This window comes from Panthera onca, chromosome C1 (assembly GCF_046562875.1).
Source record: "Panthera onca isolate mPanOnc1 chromosome C1, mPanOnc1 haplotype 2, whole genome shotgun sequence".
Lineage (NCBI taxonomy): Eukaryota > Metazoa > Chordata > Mammalia > Carnivora > Felidae > Panthera > Panthera onca.
The window spans coordinates 79,284,075-79,309,040 of NC_138346.1; the positions used below are offsets into that span (position 1 = coordinate 79,284,075).

A 24,966-nucleotide genomic window follows, 5' to 3' on the forward strand; every position below is an offset into this window, starting at 1 on the left:
TCACACTACCTTACAAACACAAGCATTTGGCAAAAGGCATTTTTATCTCCACTTTAAACTGTTAAAGCACATAGCCCTCCCTTGTTTTCTTTAATCTTTATAGTTGGCAAAAATATTTCTGCCTCAAGGCTGCGTCAGGTGGTAGTAGTATTATGCCCATTTTACAGATGAATAAATTGAGGCTCAGATAGGATAAATATCTGAAGCCCAGTAGTTAATAAATGCTGAACCTGAGACTTAAATTCCAGCTGGTAGCTCTCAAGTCTTTAGATGCCCCAGAGACACTCCCAGCACTCAGATTTGCCCCAAGTCCTAAAGCATCAGTAGTCAGAAATCTGGCCTCCTACTCCAGAATCCTGTTTTGGGGAAAGCAGTTAGCTGAGACTTTCCATTCACTCAACACTTATCCCTCTCCTGCCTTTACACCTGCATCCATGCCATTTCTCTCTTCTGGTACCACTTACCCATTTTCTACCTACATTCTACTCCAATTCTGAGACTTCTTTTTCAGGAGATTCTTGAGATTCTAGAATCTGTGTCATGCTGTATGGTTTGAGATCAGCACCTTGCGCCTCACATCTCTTGTGTGTAGTGTAAAGACTCAGAACACTATTTATTTATTAATGTCACATTAACTAGAAGGAGACATTAACTAGAAGGAGACATTCCTCACAGGGAAAAAAGAAACTAGATTCTGTTGCTTATTAATTTGCTTTTTGCTTGTGCGTATGTATACATGTTAATGACTGCCAGTAATATAGAGAAACTAGGAATCATTATTTGGGTGAATTTTATTAGGCTGGAACAACTTTTTTTTTTCTGGATCAATTTTAAAATTAACAAGAGTCGAGGTGCCTGGCTGGCTCCATTGGAAGAGTGTGTGACTCTCGACCTCAGGGTCATAAATTTAAGCCCCACATGGTGTGCAGAGATTACTTAAATAAATAAAACTTGGAGGCAGAAAAACTAACAAGAGTATAATTTAGGAGTAGGACAGATTATCTCATATAAGATTTGATATAATTCTCAGCCCTTCTTATCTAAGAGATGAGGCTTTTACTTTAAGAAATGAGTTGAAATTAATGAAAAGAGCTTCCCCCCTTATTTGTTTCTTAATTTCTTACATTTGTATAGTATTTATTTTGTTATTATGATTATGATTATGATTATGATCATAATCATGATGATTGCTTTTCTGAAGAATTTCTATGTCATAACAGGGTGAGTTTCACCATTGTCTTAGCCCATCAATTTTTTTCTGGGTAGTGAAGGGTGCTTTTAAGTATCCTGGGTCACTGAGAAGGGGGATACTCACACAAAGAAGTTTGGAAGGGTCTCAGCAAATTGCTGCATCATGGCTACTTGGGTGAGCTAATTCCCAGGTGAGGTGCCCACAGCTGTGAATGGAAGTCCCTCACTTGCCAGGGAGAAGAGTTCCACCTAAGGGACCCAAGGTGATCACATAAATGGTAATGAATAATGCCTTGCTGGAGACTTTAGACTTTGTCATTCATTCAAAGAAAGTCCTGGGCCATTTCCATTTATTTCCAGTGACCCCTCAGACCTGACTCCTTTTTCTGAGGCCCTGCTGCAAAACCTCAAGGTCAGGCCTGGGCTACCTCCCTCTCCCCCAACCCTCAAAATCCAGGTTACCATCATCTGGTTGCCTCTGGCCTACTCCTTGAATATCTTCCCTTTAATTTTCAAGGGTACTTTTGTTCTCTCAACAAACCCACTGCTTTGAAATAAGTGTTTTGGCTTTCAAAGCTCCTTTCCCATGTAAATATTTTTTTAAATCTATTTTTGAGGTTGGAAGTAAGGATACACTTTTTTTTTTTCTCACTGAATTGTTACTCTTTGGATGCTAGTTTTAATTCCCCTTGAGGCGTTATGGATACACTGACTGAGGGGGAAAGGGCTCCAGCAAGGAAGGGCAAAAAATAAAAGCAAAAGATTAAGATCTTATAATGATATATACTAGACTTTCTGGATTTTCTTAAGAGTAACATTGGGAAGTGTATAGGGAAAGTATTATGTCTATTTCATAGACGAAGAAATGATATGTGAGGAGATCTGATAAAAGTCTCAAAGTATGGCAGAGCTGAGGAAGAATCTGTTTCCTAGCTCCCAATACAGCTTTTCTCTCACCATAAAGCATTGCTGGTTCTAATCCTTGACTTCTTCCATTGTATTTACCACAGTATTGGACATCTGAGGCTGTTGTTTGCAATTAAGTTACTGTCCTTTTCTCCAGATTCTCCTAATGCAAGAGAATTCCAAATTATTCTTATTTTTGTGTGTGGCAGAGGAATGGTGGTAGTTCAACCCTACTCATACTTTAAATGTCTTTCTTAAAAAAAATTTTTTTTTATCTCACTGACATTCTGACACCCAGGTAAAATTCTGAAACAATGGGAAAAGTCTTATTTCTAGAAATCCAATGTAAGGTGAAAGTAAAAATAGATGAATTTCTAAGCACCAGTGATACCCTTTGCCCATCCATGCTGAAGGGGGAAGGTTCCATTCCTTGGTAGTACTGTCTCTTACTCAGACATGACACCACTTGGAAAGACACAAAAGGAAACTTTGACTAGGGAGGGTTTTATGTAGCCAGTCAGAGGCTAGTTAAATTGGGTCCAGGAATTCAAAATGCTCTATCTTGTAGTCTTTCCCAAAAGAAGATGCAAATATATAGCTATAAAAGAAGAAACAAATAGTTAAGAATGGTTTGAATAGCCTACCCATACTTTTAAGATAGGCAGGTGCATTTTGTATATCTATGTCTACTGGACAAACTTGACAGGGTTGTTTAGGTCACCATAGTAGAGAGTTAGGATATTCCAAGAGAGGACCTCAGACAAGACCTTTGCTCTCCTTATTAACTCATATTTGCAGAGAATGTGCTAGAATTTCTTCAGATCAAAGGCAGTGCTTTTATTATTCATCATTTCTGGTACATAATAGATTCAGGGGACATTTTAGCTGTCTTCAGATATTTGAATGACTGTCATGTGTGTCTGGCTTGTTCTGTAGGAGCTCAGGGTATTGGATTAGCATTCATGGTTAGAAATCTCAGGGAGGCAGATTTTTATAATACATAAGAGTAAAATTTCAGAACTTTCTGAAAATTGAATGGGTGAGCTCCCCAGCCCTGCAGGTGTTCAAGCAGAGACTAAAAGACCACTTAGTGTTTATTATTTAGATGGAATTTTATTTTTTTAAACATTTATTTATTTAAATTCAAGTTATTTAACATACAGTGTAGTGGAATTTGATTCTTAAATTGGCAAATGAACTAGATGTTCTCTAAGGTGTCTGTCCTCCAACTTTGAAATGAAGTGATTCTGTGTGTCAGCTGAATAAAGTTAGACTTGGCATTTGATCATTACATCAGTGGCCAATTAGCAGTCATCAAATATGGCACCATAATATAAAACTCCATGGTCCATTGCAAATTCTCCAAGTCACCAGATATCCATCGTCTACAGAAAAGGGTACCATGAGCGACCCCAGGCATAGCATTCCCCAGACCATAGATGCCAAGATGATGCATTGGTTTCTTAGAAGACCTTCAAGTTTTTTCTCTGATTTCTGAGTTGGTATCATTCCATAATATCCTGTTGATCTCCTCCATAGTATGCAAAAACACATAGTAAATAGAAATTAGCTGAGAAAGGTTTCCTTCCTTTTGGAAGAACCTCACATCTCAGATCCCTGTATTTACCCTCCTGTTTCACCTCCAGGTCCATAACTGACTCTTGGGTTGCTGGGAAGTGAGTTGATAGTTGAAAAAGGCTTACTGTAGCTAGCCCCCTCCCAGAGGTCTTTGGATTTTTATGTGGAGTTCTGGATGATCAAGATAAAATGAAACAAAACTCTAAACTTAAAAGAATAACTCACTAAGAGTGGAAATTAATCCTGGGACTGGCAGCAAGAGATTTGGTGGGAGGAAGGACTGGAAGGGAGTAGAGCCTTCCTGTCATGTAAGTCGATATCTAACCTAACCACTTACAAGTCCTGCTCTGATAGGAATTCACTGAAATGTGTTGATTTTAGTGATTTCCAAATAGGAAGCTCTTTGAGTGTAGAATGGAATTTATTCATTGTTGTAATTGAGTTAAAAGGTAATTTGTATCTTTTCCATGACTACCACATGTTCCCTTTGACAAGGCCGCTTCCGATCCCTACAAAAAGAACCTTATTCAATGAGACATATAAAGACACCAAATGCACTCTCATGAAGTGACCTCCATAAATCAGCTGAAGCATCTTCAGTGATTTATGCCTTGAGAGCCCAGAGAACATTTATAATCTCGAAACACAGCAGGGCTTTTAGAGGTTTTTAGTGGCAGTTCTTCTGGTTCATTTCAGACCACAGCATATTAGTCTGCAGGAGGAGATTGAATTTACACCTGATGATGTAATAGGCATCTTGTTTCCCTAATGAGAGGTGGGCCAGGCCCTAGGGACTTCCTAACCAGTGTTAGACTTGCTCCCAGGAAGGCTGCTTTTCATCCCTGAAAGAGGAAGTTGACACACAAATGACCACAGAACCAAATACCCCAGGACATCCCAGGCACAGAACACATTAATTCACAGAGCTGAAATGAAACAGCATGATTCATTTTTAATAGTTATTTTCACAACAGGACCCAGAGACTTTTACTATTCTTCATGGAATGGGAACCACTTAAACAAAATTATTTGCACAGAATTTCTTTGGAGGTCAGACTACGATTTCATGTTTCTTTGGCTGGGGTCTTTGGCCAAGATTCCCTGAAGAAGCGAGCAGAAACAGAATGCAACTATGATCCCTGAATGCCCATTAGAGCCCTGAACATGACTTTTCATTGTAAATAAGCCACAGTCCTCTGTGTAATAAACAGAGTTGGCTGCTTCCCAGAATTCTTCAGTCAAGGATTACTAACTGTGGGCTGTCTGAACTTCCATTCCTTGGAAAATTAACGTGGGCTTCCTGGCACTCTGCAAAAGCTGTTTATGTTTCTGTTTCAAATAGCACAGAAAAATTCATGAATTGTACTTTACTCCACAACTTTCATTTAATTTGTTATGGACCAGATTGCTCAATTGACCAAGATTTGTGAATCTTAAGGTAAAGTTGACATAGTTTTGATATTGTTTAGTGTGTTTTGTTTTTCAGAGTTGGCTTGAGAATTTATGCATTAGCGTCTGTAAACTGGATCCATAATAGTTGGAGAATTTGAAAAATGGGTAGATTCACTTATACAAAAACTTATAACAAAAGGGTAACCATAGTCTTTCAGAAGGCAATCCGTATCTCCTTTTTCTAGGCATTTCATTTTCTTTTAAAGGAAACCTTTTTGAAAGTTGATATTTTAATTGAATAAAAGAACATATCCTACCATGAGGAATATCTAGCTGCCTGGTAAATACTATTTCAGCAAATCTTGTAACAATTTTCAGGTCCATCATGACATTGCAAATTTTGATGATTTGTAATGAAGTGTTATGAATATGAAATAATTTGAATTTTCTTTAGTGAGTTCAGCATCTGCATTCAAGTTCTATATCCACATATGGATTCCTCCATAGTGGTGTGCCCAATTATGTAACAGTTGTTTCCAAAAGTTTATTAAGATGAACCAGCTTGTTTCACTAATTTCTAATAACCCAGTCTTATTTAAGCCATTCTTATGTTAAAATAGGAAAGTCTACACAAGCCAAGAATTAGAGCGCAAAATTTCACATGTTCAGGGATGTTGCTTTAGACTATATGATAATTTCCATGGATTCTGTCCCATACTAAGTGCTTTGATACATGTCTCACTTTTACTATGGAAATCCTTTGTGCTGTGTATATTGTAGTTGTCTCATTACAAATGAAGAAACTGAGGCTTAGAAAATTAGCTACCCACCCAAAAGCACAGGTGGTAAGTAGCTGAGCCAAAGATGTAAATCAAGGTCTCTGATTCTAAAACCTCTCATTTAATCTCTTCTGTATAAGAACTTTCCTTCCATCTGCACAAGAAAGCCTTGTGTCACACTGCATTAGTAACATGCAAATGAAGACCATGTCTTGAAGTTCTAATGGTTCTTAGAGTTCTAATTTAGTTAATCAGCCAGTCAACACATATCTATTTTGCACCTACCCATGATGGTCCAGGTAAGTTCTGGGGAGGTACAGAGATCGCTATCGACTACACAAGGGAAAGCATCACTGCTATCTTTATTTGGCGTAGGTACGGAAGAATCTATACCCCTCACAGTATAGTTCTCCTCAGGATGAAAGACCCAGCTTCACATTGTAGCCACGAAACTGTGGGTTTCATATGCCAAGTCGGTTCCTACTTTTTCAAGTCTGACAGTTTCATATATATATAATATAGTGCCTACTTTTTCAAGTCTGAAGTTTCATATATTTGGCTGCTACCTATTAGGAACATGTATCTTAGGCAGTCTTCCCCATCAATTAAAAGAATCCTCAGAATAGTTATTTTAATGGTGATCCTATAACTGAAACAAAATCTCAACATATATAGAATGGGTTATCAAGTGTAACACTTAATTGAAAAGCCCAGGTGTTGTAAGCCATCCTTGCCTCACCACAGTACCATGCACTGTGGGAAGCCTGAGTGGGAGCAGTGCAGTTTAGCAGCTCAAAGAGTGAACTTGAAGCTGTCAGACCCAGGTTTGAGTCCAAGCTTCTGACTGTATGCTCTGGAGTACATTGCTTAGGGGAACTGCAGCTCCAAAAAACTGTCTGTAAAAAGAGGAATGATAACAATAAAACTGATCACCTCTCAAGGGTTGTGATGGGGTTTATATAAAACAATGCATGGAAAGCACAATGTTTAATATTTAGTAAGTAATCAAAGTGCTAGCTATCATTGTCAAACAAGACATGGTCAAGGTGTTTTCCTGTCTCATTGGAGACAGCATGTGTCTACAGAGTAATCAGAGGATGTAATTCCATGGATGGCATGCTAAATTGTGTTGAATGTATACCAAGACTAGCACTGAGATACTGAGATTTATGAACCACTTGTTGGACACTATATTCATTTCTCGGGGCTGCCATAACAAAGTACCACAGACTGGGTGACTTGGAACAACAGAAATTTATTGTATTTGTAGTTCTGAGAGCTAGAAGTCTGAAATCTGTGGCTCTTCCATGCTTACATTTGTGAGATTTGTAATAGCTAGGTCCAATGACAACAGGAAAAGAAAAATAAAGGTATATATATATATATGTATATATGTATATATATATATATACATATATATATATATTCTCTTACAAAATGATCTAATTTTATTTTATTTTTTTATTTTTTATTTTTATTTTTATTTTTTTTTAATTTTTTTAAACATTTATTTATTTTTGAGACAGAGAGAGACACAGCATGAACGGGGGAGGGGCAGAGAGAGAGGGAGACACAGAATCGGAAGCAAGCTCCAGGCTCTGAGCCATCAGCCCAGAGCCCAGCGCGGGCCTCGAACTCGCAGACCACAAGATCGTGACCTGAGCTGAAGTCGGACGCTTAACCGACTGAGCCACCCAGGCGCCCCAATTTTATTTTATTTTTTAAAAAATATTTTAAGTTTATTTTTGAGAGACAGTGAGAGTGAGTGGGGGAGGGGCAGAGAGAGGGAGAGAGAGAATCCCAAGCAGGCTCTGCACTGTCGGCACGGAGCCTGAGGTGGAGTTTGATGTCACAAACCATGAAATCATGACCTGAGCTAAAACTAAGGGTCAGAGGCTTAACTGACTAAGCCACCCAGGGGCCCCAAAGTTATCTAATTTTAACTTGATTGCCTCTACAAAGATCATATTGCCAAAAAAGGTCACATTCTGATCCACTGGACCTCAATGTATCTTTTTGGGAGGACACAATTCAACTCACATCAGATACATATTCTCTAGGGTTGTCTATAACCTCCTGCACCAGAGGTCACTCACTGATGGCATTTGTCAACTACTGTACATTGGCTATTTCGGAATTTGGGGTCATGTCTCACTTGTAGCTTTATGTGTGGTAGAAATCTGCCACTCCTACAGATTCTTTCAGGATGCATACTTGTTCAGTGGTCTATTTTACTTCCCTTCTCCTTGGGGCGCCTGGGTAGCACAGTCAATTGGGCATCCGACTCTTGATTTTGGCTCAGGTCATGATCTCACAGTTCATGGGATCAAGCCCCATGTTGGGCTCTGTGCTGATAGCATGGAGCCTGCTTGGGATTCTCTCTCTCCTTCCATCTGTCCCTCCCCTGCTCGTGCGCTCTCTCCCTCTCTCTCTCTCTCAAAATAAACATTAAAAAATGTTTTTCTCCTTTATTTTGTAATTTAAAAAATCATAAAAGTAATGTGTGCTCGTTATAACAACCCAGTGATACATAAAAGCAGAAGTTAGCCATCTCTTCCAGCTTTCTTCCATTTTCACCATCTCCAAAAGTAAGTCAATACTAGTAACTTAGTGTCTATCTTTCCATTTATTTCTTCATGTTCAATCATTACAATATCTCTTGTCATTTTATTGGCTTTTTACTTTTACAGAAAATAAGGTTGTGTCATATTTATCATTTTGCTTGCATCCGGGTCATAGATCAAAAGCTGTGTCTCTTTTTAATAGTTGCATAATATATGGGTATATTACGCTTTTTTTCTACTCATTTTTAAAACTGATCGGTGGAAATTTAGATTGCCACTTTCCCATTTGAATTGTAGGCAATGTTGAGAAGGGGTAGAAATCGTTTCTTTGTCTTCTTACTGTGCAATTTGAAGAATTATTATTTTTAAAGAAAGAACTCACAACATTTCAGTTCTTATCAATATAGGAGTATCTGGCAGGGTTTCATGGAGTGGTGAAACCCTTTGCCACTGTGTTGCCCTGTGCCTCCAGGAAGGTGACAGAGGGAGAGCCTGGGACCAATGGGAAGTGTGAAATGTGATTTGGAAACATCTTTGAACTTTGTAATTTAATGATGCCTGAGTTTCATAACTTGGTGCTGCCGTGTTCTTTTTGTGAGCCTTAAAGTAAGCCTTCATGTGTCACATACTGCATATGTTATTGCCAGCTAGACTGGGCAAGCAGGCTCTTCAGGAAAAATAATTAGAACACAGTAAACATGACCTGGATTTTATAAGTAAGCTGAAACTGATGTCACCTGCCATGTTAGAGACATTTCAGGCCTTAGTTTGTCCATAGAAATATCAGTAACAGGCTTCCAGATATTGTGTTTTAGTCACTAGTTAGCATGATTCATAATCTGGTTCCATTGTCAGAGCAAGCACAGTGCAGATTGTGTAGCAGTTTCTGGTTAGCGGCCAGCTCATGGACTGCAGTGACCCAGGATAACCTGCGAGTTCAACTGCAGGAAGTGAGTTTATAGGTTTATGTATTTTAACTGAAGAGGAGCAGAGCATGGTTAAAACGGAGGGGGACGGAGCATGGTGTATTTGGATGTGGTACTGGCTTGTTTTCATCACCTTTTTTTGTTGTTGTTGTTACTATTTATTCTTTTTGGTAGAGAGAGAGAGCACTAGCAGGGGAGGGACAGAGAGAGAGGGAGACAGGATCTGAGGCAGGCTTCTGCGCTGACAGCAGAGAGCTTGATGCAGGGCTCAAACTCACGAGCTGTGAGATCACGACCTGAGCCGAAGTCAGATGCTCAACCGACTGAGTCACTCAGGCGCCCCTCATCTTCTTTTGAAAAACTTACGATAAAACAAACTTCAAATGGTACAGAAGTAAGACAAGTAAAAACCTGGGATCCCAGAATTTTAATCCCCAGAGGTAGCTAACATTTTCTTGTGTAATACATATATTTTCAAGATGAATTGTTAAATGAAAAAAAGCGAACGACAGAACAATATATATAGTATTTTGCTATATATATCACACAGTAAACTGTAATGTGAATATTACATGTATCTATAGTGTATGTTAAGACACTCACATATATATGTGTTCATATTACATGTGCATATATGTATACATAAATGTATATGTTCTAGAACTTGCCCTTTCACCATGTCAGTACATTTAGACCCACTCATTCTTCTCACTTGCTGCTTAACAGTCCTTGGTTGGGCTGTGCTGTAATGTTTCACCAGTTCCATCCTGATGAGCATTTATGTACTTTTGAGTGTTTTCATATTACATCCAATATTACAAGTTAAACAACTATCTTTGTGCAGTCATGTGTATTCCATTTTACATTGACAGATCTATTATTTATTTTTTTGACTTCTGAAATTTGGGTCATGCTTCAATACTCCTCAGATGAAGAAAATTTTAAAGCTGTATATACTTTATCCTTACACTGGTTTAGCTTAAATTTTTTACTATTTAAGTCTTTGATCTGTATGACATTTTAGGGGAATGTAATAGTAAGAGTCCAATCTAACTACTTTCCCAAAGCCAACCAGCTATCCTAATATCTTTTTTTTAAAGAGTTTATTTTTAAGTAATCTCTGTACCCAACATAGGGCTCCAACCCACAACCCCAAGATCAAGAATTTCATGCTCTACTGACTGAGGCAACCAGGTGCCCCTTAACATCTTTTATTAATATGACATGTTTGCCTGCCCCACCCCAATTTTGAAGGACTTCATGTACTATTTACAAAACATCCATATACATTTAGGACTTTCTCTGAACTCTGTATTTACAGTCATTTTGTCTTTTTCTGTGCTATCAAACTTTTTAAATTCTATAGCTTTATGATACATTTAAATAATTAGTAGGGTTAGTTTTCCCATTTGATATTTTCTTTGCCTGACAGTTTTTCTGGCATTTCTCACAAGTTTATTTTTCCATTTGAGTTTGAGTATGAGTTTGTCAAAATTCTTTCCAAAAAGTTCCATTTGTATTTTGATTACAGTTACATTAAATTTAATGTGGGAAAAAGTACATCTTCACAATTTTGACTCCTATCACCCCAGAGCAGTGCATGTCCTTCTATGCAATTCCTGAATGATCATTGCTGAAAATTTATGCTTTTCTTCAAATAGGGCCTGGGCATCTGTATTTTCCCCTAAGTATTATACCTATTTTGTTTTTATCCTAGATGGGAGGTTTTTCCCTCTCTGTTGTCTATTGGGTTATTATTTGTGTAAAGGAGAACTATTGGGTTTTATGTGTTAATATAGTAACCAACAATTTACTCAACTTTCATTTTGTTTATACTAGATTTTTAGTTGATCCTCTTGAGGTTTTCAGGTATACAATCGTATTACCTGCAAATAATGGTAATTGTTGCCTATTCCTTTCAACTGTGGAGATTTATTTTCTATCGTGGTAAAAAATTACTTGTATGCTATTACAGAACAGAGACACCATAGTACCTTTTGTTTCCTAATTCACATAGGTTAATATTTTCAAACTGTAGGTGACAAATCATTTGTGGATCATTAAATCCATTTAATATATTATGACTTGCACTTTTGAAACCAGAAATAAAATAGAATAAAAATGGAAAACTATCCAAGAGCACTACCCACACTGAGAATTCAGAATCTGTGGGTTCAGTTGTGGGTGTGTCTGTGCATGTGTGTTGCTGGATCACACTGAAATTAATGTCTTAACTGCAGATTGTAGTAAAAAAATGTTTGACATACACTCATGTAAGTGATTTTATTTCTGGAACTTACGCATGCTTTTCCTTTTCCTCGGCAGTTAGAGGATACTCTCTCCCTTTGTCTCCCCACAAGTAACTGAGGTGGAATTTTGCAAGCACAATGGTGGCTTAATAGCCTTTTGATGGAATGACAGTGGGTAGGGGAAGCTCTGGGTTGGCAGGTGGTACCTTCAGCAGAATATTCAGGAGACAGACTATAGCTAGCTTGCTTTAAAAAACAACAACAAACCAAAAGGCAAAGCCATTATCTGTTGAGTTTAGACAGAGTAGTGAGTCCATCTGTACTACCATTTTTGGTTAGTTCTGAATTATAGGCATACCTTGTTTAATTTTGCTTTGCTTTATTGTGCTTTGCAGTTATTGTTATCATTTACAAGATTGAAGGTTTGTGGCAACCCTGCATTGAATAAGTCTATCAGTGTCATTTTTCCAATGTATCACTCTGTGTCTCTGTGCCATATTTTGGTAATCCTCACAGTATTTCAAGCTTTTTCATTATTGTTATATTTGTTATGGTGATCTGTGATCAGTTTTCTTTGATGTTACCATTGTAGTTGTGTTGGGGTGCCATGAATCATGCCCACAGAAGGCAAGGTCAATAAATGGTGTGTGTGTTCTGACGGTTCCACCAACCTGCTGTTCTCCCAGCTCTCTCCCTCTCGTTGGGCCTCCCTATTCCCTGAAACACACAGTAGTGAAATTAGGCCAATTCATAATCCTATAATGGCCTCCAAGTGTTCCAGAGTAAGGAAGACTCACTTGTCCCTTAATTTAAATCAAAAGCTAGAAATGATTAAACTTAGTGAGGAAGGCATGTCAAAAGCCAAGATAGGCCAAAAGCTAGAATTCTTGTGTCAGTTAGCCAAGATTTTACTCCAAAGGAAAAGTTCTGGGAGGAAATTAAAAGTGCTATTCTAGGGCGCCTGGGTGGCTCAGTTGGTTAAGTGTCCGGCTCTTGATTTCAGCTCAGGTCATGATCTTGCGGTTCGTGGGATTGGGCCCCACATCAGGCTCCTCACTAACACCGTGGAGCCTGCTTGGGATTCTCTCTATCCCTCTCTCTCAGCCCCTCCCCTGCTCATGCTCTTTCTCATGTGCACACTCTCTCAAAATAAATAAATAAACTTAAAAAAATTTTAAAAGTGCTACTCCAGTGAACCTCAAATGATAAGAAAGCAAAAACAGCCTTATTGGTGATATGGAGAAAGTTTTAGTGGTCTGGATAGAAGCTAAAACCAGCTAAATTTCCTTAACTGAAAGCCTGATCCAGAGCAGGCCCTAACTCTCTTCAATTCTGTGAAGGCAGAGAGAGGTGAGAAAGCTGCAGAAAAAAGTTTGAAGCTAGAAGACATTGGTTCATGAGGTTTAAGGAAAGAAGCCATCCCCATAACCTAAAAGTGCAGAGTGAAGCAGCAGGTGGTGATGTAGAAGCTGTAGCAAGTATCCAGAAGATTCAGCTACGATAATCCATGAAGGTGGCTACAGTAAACAATAGGTTTTTAGCATAGATGAAGCAGCCTTCTGTTGGAAGAAGATGTCATCTAGGACTTTCACAGCTAGAGAAGAGGAGTCAGTTCCTGGCTTCAAAGCTTCAAAGGACAGTCTGACTCTTGTTATGGGCTAATGCAGCTGGTGACTTTAAGTTGAAGCCAGTGCTCACGTACCAATCTGAAAATCTTAGAGTCCTTGAGAATTATGCTTACTGTACTCTGCTTATGCCCTGTAAGTGGAACAACAAAGCCTGGATGACAGCACATCTGCTTACAATATGGTTTATTTTATTTTATTTTTTTTACAATATGGTTTAAAGAATATTTTAAGCCCCTTGTTGAGACCATTGCTCAGTAAAAAAGATTCATTTCAAAATACTACTGCTGATGATGTTCTTGGTCATCCAAGAGCTCTTGATGGAGATGCCTGAGATTAATGTTTTCATGGTCACTAATACAAAATCCATTCTGCAGCTCATGAATCAAGGAGTAATTTTGACTTTCAAGTGTTATTATTTAAGAAATACATTTTTCATGAAGCTATGACTACTATAGATCATGATTTCTCTGATGGATCTGGGCAAAGTAAATTGAAAACCTTCTGGAAAGGATTCACCATTGTAGAGGTCATTAAGAACATTGATGGTGTGGGGAAATAGGTTCTACTTACATAAATGGGTTAGAAAAAAAGCTTAGGGTGGAAAGCCGTCACCACGGGGAAGAAGCACCCAGGGTTAGTTAGTGAGGTATTGTAATGGGATCACGAGAAACTTATATCACCTGCAGGAAATTACTTTCCATCTGGCACCAATGTACCTTGATCACAAACTCCACTTGCCCCCCAGACCCTTTGCTTCTTATACACACAAATTAATGACTCCTGTCTGATTGTTTTCTTTATATTCACCACATGTGTAAGATCTTGAGTTCTCAATACATATAGAGATGAAACCCCTGTTTGGGTCTCTTGTCTCCTGCCAGACATTAGCCTCTCTTGTATTCAATTCTGTGTCTGCTGTCTTGTTGGATAAGAGAGAACTCCAGACTAATAGTCTGCAATAGATGGTTCATGATACCAACATGAATGGGTGTGTTTGGAAGAAGTTGATTCCAGCTCTCATGGATGACTTTGACTTCAGTGGAGGAAATAACTGCAGAGGTGGTGGAAACAGCAAGAAAACTAGAATTAGAAGTGAAGCCTGAAGATATGACTGAATTGTTGTAATCTCATATAAAACTTTAGCAGGTGAAGAGTTATTTCTTATGGATGAGAAAAGAAGTCGTTGAGATGGTAATTACTGGTGAAGGTGCTGTGAAGACTGTTGAAATGATAAGAAAAGATTTAGAATATTCTATAAACTTAGCTGATAAAGCAGCAGTAGGGTTTGAGAGGACTGACTCTAGTTTTGAAAAGAATTTCTGTGGTGGGTAAACTGCTATCAAACAGCATCACATGCTACAGAGAAATCATTTGTGACAGGAAGAGTCAGTTGATGTGGCAGACTTCATTGTTTTATTTTAAGAAATGCCACAGCCACCCCAGCCTTCAGCCACCACCACCCTGATGAGTCAGCAGCCATCAACGTCAAGGCAAAGACCCTCTACCAGCAAAAAGGTTACAACACTCAGAAAGCTCAGATGATGGTTAGCATTTTTTAGCAATAAGGTATTTTTAAATTAAGGTGTATACATTGTAATTTTTAGACATAATTCTATTGCACACTTAATAGACTAAAGTATAGTGTAAAATAACTTTTACATGCACTAGGAAATCAAAAAATTCATTTGACTTGCCTTATTGTGATACTCTATTGTGGTGGTCTGGAAACAAGCCCTGTGATATCTCCAAGGTATATCAGTATTGCCAAATAAAGTGCAGGGATTGCAAATCCACACTTGATTTTTCAACTACCTGGCTGACCACTTACGCAACTCAGTTTCTCAAGGAGGCAGAAATAGATGAGATATAATCAGGGTGTAATCCCTTAAGTGTCATCATACCTATGCATTTGTGGACTGCCTCCCAAGCATAATAGGATGTCCTAAGAGACATGGGAATAAGCGAGGCTTGGTTTTGGTTCTGTTATGTTATAGTTATTCAGATACTTACACTTAGATATGTACAGTTTAGCACACAAAATAGAAAGTGATGCAAAAGTGGGCATCAAGGAAGTCTAATGCTCCCATTTGTAAGTTGAAAGTCATTCAGTAGTAAAAAGGTATTTTAAAAAAATCAGGTAATAAGTGGCTCCCATTTGCTTGTATACCCTCTCATCCAGATAGCCCTGGATGACACCTGTGATGTACTCAGGTTCTAAAGCAGCTCCAGGGACCAGTTTTGAGCAAGTTGTGTCCTGAACAGCAGGAGCTGGTAGATCTTGACTCCATGCTCAACCATTCACCTGACCAAGTCTTCTTTTTCTGTTACCTCTTACTCAACTTTGATTTCTGCTGACTTAAGATTTGTGCTTACCTGGGGCACCTGGCTGGCTCAGTTGGAAGAATGTCTAACCTTTGATCTTGAGGTCATGGGTTCGAGTCCCCTGTTGGATGTAGAGATGACTTAAATAAATAAATAAACTTAAAAAAAAAAAAAAAAGACTTGTGCTTACTCACAGCCTGCTCTGTGCCTCTCCACTAGACAGTATTTCAGCTTCTGTTCCGTAGGTCACTTGCCTGATAATTTTCCTTTCTCTCATGTTTGCCTCCCAGAAAAGCAGGAGACAGGAAGAAGACAGGAAAGGTAGAAAGAGAAAATGAGTCTGATTGGTCACATTCACTTCTTCTGTATCAGAACTCTTTATTTTCTAGCCGTTGGCCACTCTCCACATTCTTGGCATTCTCTCGCTTTGTCTTCACTTGCACAACCCTGGTACATCCAACTCTCCACCTACTCAGCACCTGCATCGCTGCAACTAGATGAAACTGGAGTAAAGCACGCAATTGTGATGACTCACTTGCAATTTGCCATCATTACCCTCAAGCGGGTCCCCAGTACTAGTCACCAGTCACCCTGCATTTTACTAGTCCATTCACTCTCCTACTCTTCTGGACGACCATTTCATTTATACCTTCTGCTCTTTCCTCAAACCTCAAGCACCTCCTTCCCTACCCCACTCTCAGTGGATGACTTCTCTTCTCATTGTAATGCGATGATAGGAGCAATCAGAGGAGAACTCCCATAGGAGTTTGTCAGCATCTCTTCCTACGTACCTGCTATTCACCCATGTTCTCTGCCTTCTCTTCTGTAACTGCACAAATGCTCCATGGTTGCGTCTTAAGCCAACCCCTCCACTTGTGCATTAGGTCCATCTCTTCTTGCCTACTCAGGAGCATTGCTCTAGCAATTCCCCCTATTCCTACATCATCTCTTTGTCCCTCTCTATTGAATCATTCTCGTCCTCAGTGCAGATATCTTTGTATGTCTCCATGTTAGAACATGCTCTTGATGCTTCCTCCTCCTCGCATTATCATTTCTCCCTTCCATTTTTGGCAGGCATTCTTCACTTTTTGGTTATGAATGTGTTTAATGCCCTGCTAAGGACCATGGACTCCTCGGAATAATGTTTTTAAGTGCTTAAAATAAAACATAGGATTGCAAAAGAAACAAATTATATTGGAATATAGTTATTAAAATAACTTTCAGCTATTGTAAAGTGGTAACATATTATTCTTATTAATGAATTAGATAATACATCTCAAATACAGGCAAGCTAAAGTTAAAATTTGTTTTTTAAAGACATCTTGCTACAGAGGTTCTCTTCAATCATAGCTCTTGCACCTTGTACCTCTGTTACAAAACTCCATCTTACCAGAATTAAAAATTCTCATTTGATCTGTCAAATGTTATTACTTTTAAACAATGCAAATGATTCATCTCCTTCCATGAATTGGCCAACAAGCAATTATGGATAGAAAAGGAAAACTGAAAAGCAACAAAGTTGCCTGGGTTACCACTGTGAGAAAATGTCCCTTCACTACCCAGGTGGCTGAACTTCTGGGTACATTTGCTAAGATTTGGCCAGCCATGTTGGTATGAACACTTACAGCAGAAGATCATAGTCTCATGAGATCTAGCGATGGGCTAATAATTACTGTACATTCGAAATAGTGATGATCATGATGTTTTGAGATATCTGTAACAACTATAATGTGATATGAAAATATCCATGAATTCTAGATGTAGGGACAAAGAAACAGACACTGCTGATTTTACATTAATAATTGAAGAAAATGAGAATAGTGGAAATAAAGATGCAATCCCTTCCCCCATCTAAATTCATGAATTTTCTGAATACTATCCATAGATTCTTTGGTCACCCTAATCTAAGAGACCCTGCTTTAGATAGCAAAAATCCCTTTGAGAGTTGTTGTAGTCTCTGCTTTCTTCTCTTTCCCTTTTCTCTGCTGAGTCCACTCCAGTCAGGCTTTCACCCCCAAATTGACTGAAACTGTTTTTATCAAGGTCACCAGTGACTTCCATATTGTTATAGCCAATGATCTTCCTTGCCCTATCCGCAGTATTTGAGACAACTAATCATTCTTTCTTCTTGATATGCTTGTCTTCACTTGACTTCAAAGATATATATATATAGATATATATCTATATATATATTCAAAGATATATATCTATATATATATTCAAAGATATATATATATCTATATATATATTCAAAGATATATATATATATATATATATCTTTGAAGTCAAGTGAAGACAAGCATATATATATATATATATATATATATATATATATACTCCCTTGGTTTTCTTCCTACCTTTCTAGCCACTAGTACTCAGATCTCTTTACTGGTTCATCATCTGCGTGCTCAATCTTGGAGCGACCCAGGACTGAATCCTTAGATATCTTTTATTTCTATCTTTATGCATTCTCTTGTTCATCTCATCCAGCTGTGAGCTTTAAATACTCATTTTAGGGGCGCCTGGGTGGCTCAGTCGGTTAAGTGTCCGACTTTGGCTCAGGTCATGATCTCGCGGTCTGTGAGTTCGAGCCCCGCGTCGGGCTCTGTGCTGACAGCTCAGAGCCTGGAGCCTGCTTCAGATTCTGTGTCTCCCTCTCTCTGCCCCTCCCCTGTTCATGCTCTGTCTCTCTCTGTCTCAAAAATAAATAAACATTAAAAAAAATAAAAAATAAATAAATACTCATTTTATTCTAATGTTCCCATCCAATAATGATAGCTCCAGCACTGATCTGTCCACTGAAGTCCACACTCGTATATCCAGCTGCCTACTCAATATTTCCACCTGGTTGCCTAGTAGGCAAACAAATTCATTGTGTCCAAATCTGCATTCCAGTGTTCTCCCCAAACCTGCTTTTCTTGCAGTCTTTCTTATCTTGGCAATCGGTAGCTCAGTTCTTTTAGTTGTTTTGGTCAAACACTCTGAAATCAGGTTGAGCTCTTCTTCCTCTCACAAAGCAGTCTATCAGGAACTCTTGTCACTTCTAACTTCAAAGTATGTCCTGGGTGTTGCCATTTTCCACTGCCTCACTGTTGCTACCCTGACACAATCTTCCGAGGCCTTTCCCTGGAATACTTGGTATCTTCACCCTCCCCCCATTCCTTTTTTCTGTCCTTAAAGTTTGAAGTTCACAAATCCTACAAGCATCCCATTCACTCTGCTCCTTTGAATTCAGAAGAAATATGCATAGTTCCCTAACTGTATTCAAAACTCATCTAAGTTTCAGGTATTCATAATGTACACAGTTCCAAAATGATGGATATTTTCCCATGAGTGACTTACGGAATTCATTCAGCAGCAACATCATGAACCTGATGGAATTTTAAATGTCACTCTACAGGTTTGGTATGAAGGTTGATATGAAGGTGGTACCTCAACTTCAGGAGCTTATTTTTTTAATGTGTATTTATTTATTTGTTTAGAGAGAGGGAGAGAGAGAGAGAAAGCACCTGTGAACATGAGTGGGGGAGGGGCAGAAAGAGGGAGAGAGAGAATCCAAGTAGGCTTTGTGTTGTCAGCACGGAGCCTGACACAGGTCTCCATCCCACAAACTGTGAGATCATGACCTGAGCTGAAATCAAGAGTTGGATGCTCAACTGACTGAGCCACCCAGGCACCCCCAGGAGCTCACTTTTAAAGGATGCTCAGAAATTGCTTTAGATGTTCAAATAAAATCATGACCTAGATCCCCAAATTATTATGTTATTTTTGTCATGTGACTACTAAATACATAGAATGTTTTAGCTAAAAGCCACATCCTTGTACTGTTCATTCTCTGATATTTAATCAGAAAATAATAGAAATGCCTCAAGTAGCTTAGAGTGCAGGTAAACTTTCTTAGCAATGAACTTAGTCATTTGTTCAATCAATACTGTTGAATGGCTTTTATGTGCCAGGCACTCCACTGGGTGCTGGGGATACAAAGATGAATAAAATCCAGTGAACATCCTTAGAGAGATCACAGACAAGTGGAAGAGGCAGAGGAGTAAACAGGTACAATGCAATGTGATATGCACCATAATAGGAGTGGTAGGATTACAGACGACAATAGTACAATGCAAAGAAGGAATGATCAGCTTTGTGTAAATCAGTCAGGAAGTTTCAATCTTGAGGCATTGTCTGAGATTCCTTAAAAAGTGATACAATCAGCTGTGTTCTAGGGCTTGGAATTCTAAAGGGTGAAAAATGGATGTCATAAGTATTGTTAACACCCTAGGTTGGAAAAATGCCTGTCTGAAATGTTTGACAAAGTGGGATCTATTCTGAAACCTCCTAAAGTAGCTATATTCCAGAACTTCTCTTATTGATTCAGAGATCGTTAAAGCTTCTTAGGATTTCTACCTTATATGTAATTTACCTCCATGTTACAACTTTCTCTGTGGGAAATGTGTGTACGTTTGTACTTTAGGAGATTTTAGAATAGATTTTACACACACATACACACATACATACACACATATATATAATATAGTTTTAAGTGTAAGTGTGTGTATATGAAACAAATATAAATATAAATATATCAGAGATTTATAGCTAAAAACCAGCACTCCTGAGTGGAGATGAAGTGGAAACTCATAGAAAACTATTAGAAATTTTGGAATTAGACTGCCTGAGTTCAGTGTTATATTATCACTTGCTCCCATCTCGCTTTATGAATACTGGGGTGTATTGAGGCAGGAAGTAATCTCCCCACCCTCTTCATATTATGTATAAGAAAACTGAGGCCAATTTGGGGATGAAGAACTTTCCTAGAGTTACCCCACTGATCTGAAGAGCACTGGGAATAGAATCCAAGTTTCCTGTCTCAGTCCTGTGCTGTTGCTTCTGCTTTATTAATGCGATTACATTGTCTGACCCCCAGAAACAACTTTTTCCATCAGGTTTCTGTAGGCCAATCTGAGACTATTTAGCCAAATATAAATATTTTGCACTTGAAAAATGGTGTATCAGCTACAGGCCATCCGTTGGCCTCTAGTGAGGCTCCCTCTCACATAGTGGCTCCTACAGAAAGGCCACATGAACGGCTCTACAGTCCGCAAGCCTGGGGCCACATGGGATCATAGTCTTGATGCCAGCACCGGGGCAGAGCACAGGAGAAGTTCAGAGTCTGGTCAGCAATGCACCAAAAATCAAGCTAACTCGTGAGAGACCTAGTGCCTGTGTAGAAGAGCAAGATGAGATGTCAGACTGTTTAAGGATGGGAAGGAATTGGGAGGGCAAAGTAGAGTGAAGTTCTTATAGCACAGTAGCCATAATGAATCCTCTGGAACAGTGGGAATTGGAGCCAGGCTCAGAATGGAAGCAGCCTCTAGCAGGGGTGGCTGGGGGCCACCTATGACCTGCAGTATATTTGGTTGAGAATAATTATTATTTTAAAAAAATTACTTGCAATACTTTCAGGCAGGTCACATGCTCTCCATATCACCATGGTCCTGGCTGTTGTCTCACAGACATTCAGACAGGTACTTAAGAAGCCCAGGTTGCTGTTTCTTTAGGGGCCCCGTCATTGCAGAGTGGGTTAGGGAGCAAGCACCATTCCTTTACACTGTCTGACAATCCTCATAGGTTCACAAATAGGAATGTGGATAAATTCCAATGTGCAGTTATTTCACAGTAAGCAAAATCTACACATCTTGGGTATTGACTAGACCTGGTCCTTAAGAATCAACTCAAATCTTTATGAAACTGACTTGTGAAGTTCAAAAGGTTTCAAAGTGATGATAGGAAAATCGCCTGTGTGATTTACAACTGCCTTGTAAAAAAATTTTTTTGTGAAAGTTCTGATTGTCAGAAAACTCCAGACTGTATATGCCAAAGATCCAACACTTGAAATGTCATGAGTCTTAAAAACCCTTGCCTCACACAGGGCAGATTTTATATAAACTCCTGTGGATCCCGAAGATGTCCACATACTTATCCCCAGAAGCTGTGAATACCTTAGGGTACATGGCAAAGGAGAATTAAGGTAGTTTATCAGCTAACTTTGAGATGAAGAGATTATCCTGGATTATCCCAGTAGACTCACTGTAATCACTAGGGTCCCTATAAATGGAAGAGAGGGGCAGAAGAGAAAGAATCAGAGAGTTGGCAGCACCCGAAGGGCTCAACCACACATTACTTGCTTAGAATATGGGCAGCCTTTAGAAGCTAGAAAAGGCAAGGAATCGTATTCTCCCCTCACCCTCTGCAATGAATTCTCCCTTATGGTCTCCAGAAGGAATGTACACCTGCCAATACCTTCATTTGAGGCCAGTAAGACACATTTTGTAATTCTGATCTCTAGAACTATAAAATAATAAATTTGTGTTGGCTTAAGCACGGAGTTTGTGGTCATTCGTTACAGCAAGAATATGAAATGAATACACTCCTGGATGAAGAATGTGTAAATGAGACATGACAAGATCCATGTGGCTCACCCACTCTCATTTATGCTGTTTTAAACCAAGATTCACCATATGATAGTTAGATTGGCATTTGCAACAAACATCATCCTTTGATGGTGAAACTGTGACTTGTTTCCAAAGAGCAATGTTTGTGAAGCTCTTTCAAACTTCCTAAACCAATCAAATGAGTTTAAGTGACAAAGGCTAAGGATTCTAAGGCCAGTTGTCAAAATCTTGAAGACTGATCGTAACTAGCTACTTAGCATTGTTTCGCTTGTCCGTTGTATCATTATCATAAAATACAGTTTCATGTTTAGATGGAAATTCTTCTTTGGTAAATAAAGAACCAAATTATAAATTACATTGGACTGGTATAGGTCTGAGGACTATAAAGACCAGTCCAGTAAAGACTCTGGACTGATAAAGTAAAAAAAAAAAAAAAAAAAGATATAACATGAAATCTTTCCACAAATATTCTATTAATTAATATTCACAAAAGAAAGACACATTCTGACACCTAATAATGCCTAAATTGGTGTGATGCTTAATGAATTGCTATAATAGGATTACCAAACATATAGGAGGAGCTAATTACAAGGCATTCAATTTGGAAATCACAACCATTGCACAATGACTTTAAAGCTGGATTTTTGAGTGTTCATCTTGGCAGGAAGAAAAATGAGTCAGGAATTCAGTCCTGTTTTATCTGAACTTTTCAAGGTATATTCTGGTTTTCCATGAGGGAAGAGTTCAGTCTGGGTAGGTTTTTTTCAAAGTTAAGATGTGTTATCATGTTGGGTCTGGTCTTGATGTTTCCTTTAGACATTGCTAGATCCTAGTTCTTCAAAATGTTCATGGAGGACTAATGTACAAATTAAGGGGGCACCAAATGGGAAAGAGGAAGAAGGGAAGGGGTGAGCGGTGAGGCAAGTGAGGAGCCTAGGGTACAAAATTTAAGGAAGTGCTTACTCTCTGAAATGTGCACATGCCAACCTAAACTTGCATGATCCTGGGGATGGTGTCTCCTCAAGGCAGAGGTGCCCAGGGCACAACTGTAAGGAGGCACTCACTCTCAGGATCATGCATATGCTGAGTTGGCACTGGCACCATTTTGACAGTGAGTGCCTTCTTACACTTTGCAACCAAGGCACCCCATTTGCCTCAATAGTCTCTCTTTAAAGGTGAGGGCATGGCCAATGATGGCTGTAATGATAGATGTAAGCCTGTCTGTATTTGCAAATCAAGTTTGTCCTGAGATTCCTCATGCATTCCAGACCACCCCCATTGGCAGACCCTCAGCTGCTAAGCAGAATTCACAGAAGGCTTACCTTAGTATGGCCCCAGATCAACCCACAGTTGAGCATGATCTCTCCTTTGAACCATACTTCCTGAGGCTACCCTGGTCAAGATTCTAGGCTCACCCCTCAAGAGAACTTGACTCTACAGTCGGCTCCAATCTAAAGCACACCTTCCATGTGTTACAGAACTTTAGAGAACAGGATTCACTCAACTCTCTTATATGCCTTTTGACTTTAGGAAACTCTTCAGTCAAGAATAATTTGAATCTATTTTGTGCAAAAAGAAAAATTTTAAATGTCATAAATCTATACAAAGTTGGGATGGTAAACTATAGATGTAGTTAACATGGTATTTGCATCTCTGGACATGCTGCCATTGCCAATTCTGTGTCGTATGCAAGGAGTCACTTGCAGGAATGCTAATGCTACACAGTGCAGATATAACATGGGTTTTATTTAGAGAATAAATAATAAGCAGACACAGTAGAATGCATGCAATCCTTTGAGCTTTCCTCCCATAGCTTAATCCAGGTGTGAATATCTGCACGCACTGTAGCCACAGCTGGTAGATAACGCTCTCTGTATTTATAGGGCCTGCGGCCAGGGCACATTGATGTGATTGTATAACAGTGGAAGCTCCCTGGTCAGGGAAGTGACCTTATTAGAAGAGGAAAGCCTCTGGAGCCCAGTGGTTGGTATCAGCTTATTTTCTGTTGAGCTGAGCCAGCTTTCTGCACAACTAGCCAAATGGACAGAAAGGAAATGAGTCTCTGGAGTCATCCATATTTGTCTCTTGGTATAGTTTACCATTCTCTTTGCCTGATTGTGAACAATTTGAGAGGAAAGACAGTCTACAGATCTTTGCGACTCCTATAGTACCCTGCCTGTAGGTGAGTGCTTAACACATACTTGTTGATGGAATGAATGAACTAACAGACTTTAGTCAACGCTGAATAAATGTTGTGTTAAAAAAAATAAATGCACGCTTTTGTGGCAAATGGAAAACATGCTGTGCCTCCACGATGGCAAACCACATATTTTGGAAGGGGACAAACCAGTACATATGGTTGAGGGTAGCTGTTGTATGTTCTTACTGTGAAAATTGGTAGCATCCTTTCCCCCCCCAGCCCTTTCCACTTTTGTTTCAAAATGTTTGTTTCTGCCACATTGAGAGGAGGAGTCAAGACAAGATCTCTTTTTGTCAGTGTATTGAGGTTTCCAGCTAGCTTTCTCTTTAATGCCCTTCTAGTTGTCACAGACAAAGCATATGGAAGGGAGAAGTTTGGGGGTAAACAATGGCGCTCATTTTGGAAAGACTCGTTTGGTATTCATAATAACAATGACAATCGTTTTCATTATCCTCATTATAGCTAATATATTTTTGAACACTTACTCTGTGTTCTGCAGGGCACTGAGCTCTCTAAGGCACATAGTCCTAAGCTCTATGTGGCAGTTCCTCTTCATTCAACCCTTTACCAGCACATTACTAGACCCAAATTCACCTCAGAGTCCTTCCAGGCGATTGTTTTATTGTTACATTCCTTCTACTCCAGCAGCAGGTGTCATATGTAGGGACTCCACTGAGATCCAGTCACACGGGATCTGCTGGGTCTTCCCAAAGCTTCCAAGCTGGCAGTTGTCTTTTCATCTGTGATGGTTTCAGTTCTTTCACAGGAGATACCTACATGCT

At 39.1% G+C, this 24,966-nt stretch overlaps 1 protein-coding gene across 4 annotated transcripts in view; it reads left to right on the forward strand.

Annotated features, from left to right (window-relative positions):
* Positions 1-24,966, forward strand: part of CACNB4 (calcium voltage-gated channel auxiliary subunit beta 4) — a 256,942-nt gene that overhangs the window by 144,437 nt on the left and 87,539 nt on the right. The window lies entirely within an intron of this gene.